General features: G+C 35.2%; 2 long non-coding RNA genes across 3 annotated transcripts in view; both read right to left on the minus strand.

The window, feature by feature from the left end:
• Nucleotides 1-879: 879 nt before the first annotated feature.
• Nucleotides 880-1,581, minus strand: LOC111083693. Its single transcript, XR_002609193.1, has 2 exons — nt 1,391-1,581; nt 880-1,317 (listed from the first exon to the last, which is right to left on the minus strand). It is a non-coding gene; the product is annotated as an uncharacterized LOC111083693 (long non-coding RNA).
• Nucleotides 1,582-1,780: 199 nt separating this feature from the next.
• The window catches only part of LOC111083692, a 1,061-nt gene continuing 487 nt past the window's right edge, over nt 1,781-2,354 (minus strand). Inside the window, exons 2-4 of one of the 2 annotated variants that reach the window (XR_002609191.1) lie at nt 2,283-2,347; nt 1,923-2,053; nt 1,781-1,856 (exon numbers count right to left, since the gene is read on the minus strand). This is a non-coding gene — a long non-coding RNA (uncharacterized LOC111083692). The other variant, XR_002609192.1, reaches the window with a different exon arrangement.

Below are 2,354 nucleotides of genomic sequence, written 5' to 3' on the forward strand. Positions count from 1 at the left end.
ATGTAGCTTCTGATGAAGAAAATTCAGAAGACCTTTGTATTGCTTTAATACGGGCGTCCGTACCATCCTTACATATAGTGTGTTTGTGCACCCTCCGATATATGGAACTCTGTTGAAGAATTTATTTGTGAAGTTAGGCCTATCGTTAGTTACATGGAACTTCTTGTAGTCGGAGAAATAAAACACTCGTCATTATTGTGTCGACTGGAGTTTGCATTATTAATATTTTGTTGTTGTTGTTACTGGATATTTCAAAAGGATCCACCAACAATATAAACTGTTGCAACATTATTATTAAACCGATAGATATCGGAATTCAGAAACCCTTAGCCTTTTTTCCCGTTTAATTATCTTTTTCAGATATACTGTTTCCTGTGTGTTTTGTCCCAGTACCAGGTTCTCCGAGATGTTCAAGACCCACAGTTTGTTATGTTACATCCTTGATAAAGATCAATGACGTCACTACAGCAGGTGAAAATTCAAGTGGCTATTGGAAGGTTGTATTCAACACAGAGAAGAAGGAGTCTTGAAAACCAACATGGCGATTGTCGTGATATTTACAGGATTTTAATGTTGTAACTTTAAAGTATCATTACAATTACTAATTAAAGATGAATATCACGGCATAGTATCAACAAAGTAACGGATAAACTCCGCTATCACAACAGCCAATAGGATGAATTCCTTGTAATATAGCAATCAATGGAACGTAGATCATGTATAGCAGTAGATATTACATAGACGTTGTAGATAAGTCATTGGGAATTTTTGTTATTTGTAAAAATCATATTACTTCATATCAATACGTGCGAAAATAGGGAACTGGTGATTTGTTAAAAGGTATTTATGGTGTAATAGATATTGTTTTTGTTCTCTTAAGAAGCCAATTGTTTAACACTTTCGTAGAAATAACCACGAATGAAAGTAATTATTACTGCCACCTACAATAACGTTCTTTATCGTACAAGGTGTCAAAGATGTTAAAATCATGGGTTCTTTCATAAAGAATGAAAAATAGTTAGCAGCTTTTGTGAAACATCTCACATCTGTCAGATCACTTCTATTCAAGAACGTTGTTAACCGTTATTACTAAATAAGCTTTTGTGAAACATCTCACATCTGTCAGATAACTTCTATTCAAGAACGTTGTTAACCGTTATTACTAAATAAGCTTTTGTGAAACATCTCACATCTGTCAGATCACTTCTATTCAAGAACGTTGTTAACCGTTATTACTAAATAAGCTTTTGTGAAACATCTCACATCTGTCAGATCACTTCTATTCAAGAACGTTGTTAACCGTTATTACTAAATAAGCTTTTGTGAAACATCTCACATCTGTCAGATCACTTCTATTCAAGAACGTTGTTAACCGTTATTACTAAGTAACCGGTTTTAGTTTGCTTGTGATTGTATTTTAAGCTTTCTTTTTTAAAATAAAAAGATCGCAAAAATGTAAGTTTAGGTTTAGATTCCAATGTCTACAACCATAATCACATGGTCAGTAAGCACGATGTCGGCACCTCCTCGCGCACATTGTTGTTACGATGCTAGTGTTTTAATCAACCCTGTGCTTTTTCTCACTCGCTTATGTTTAAAGTGTCAGCCGTCATTTTTTTCTACCATTGTCAAGGGAAAGTATAAATATCACAATAAAACGTTTGATATCAGTTTTAGTACGTCCGATTGATTTGATGAATTACAACTCCCGGTAAAACGGCTCGAGAAAAGAGAGTGGTAGGAATGTCATTGTCAGCGAAATAAGAGTGGTAATCGTTGATATACCAGACCTTAACACTTGGGTAATAGTTGATATACCAGACCTTAACACTTGGGTAATAGTTGATATACCTGACCTTAACACTTGGGTAATAACTAGTATACTACACCTTAACACTTGGCTAATAACTAGTATACTACACCTTAACAATAGGTAGTAGCTGGTACACCAGACCTTAACACTTGGGTAATAGTTGATATACCAGACCTTAACACTTGGGTAATACTTGATATACCAGACCTTAACACTTGGGTAATAGTTGATATACCTGACCTTAACACTTGGGTAATACTTGATATACCAGACCTTAGCACTTGGGTAATAACTAATATACTATACCTTAACGATAGGTAGTAGCTGGTACACCAGACCTTAACACTTGGGTAATAGCTGGTACACCAGACCTTAGCACTTGGGTAATAACTAATATACTATACCTTAACGATAGGTAGTAGCTGGTACACCAGACCTTAACACTTGGGTAATAGTTGATATACCTGACCTTAACAATAGGTAGTAGCTGGTACACCAGACCTTAACACTTGGGGAATAGTTGATATACCAGACCTTAACA

Source organism: Limulus polyphemus, unplaced genomic scaffold, assembly GCF_000517525.1.
Source record: "Limulus polyphemus unplaced genomic scaffold, Limulus_polyphemus-2.1.2 Scaffold10696, whole genome shotgun sequence".
Lineage (NCBI taxonomy): Eukaryota > Metazoa > Arthropoda > Merostomata > Xiphosura > Limulidae > Limulus > Limulus polyphemus.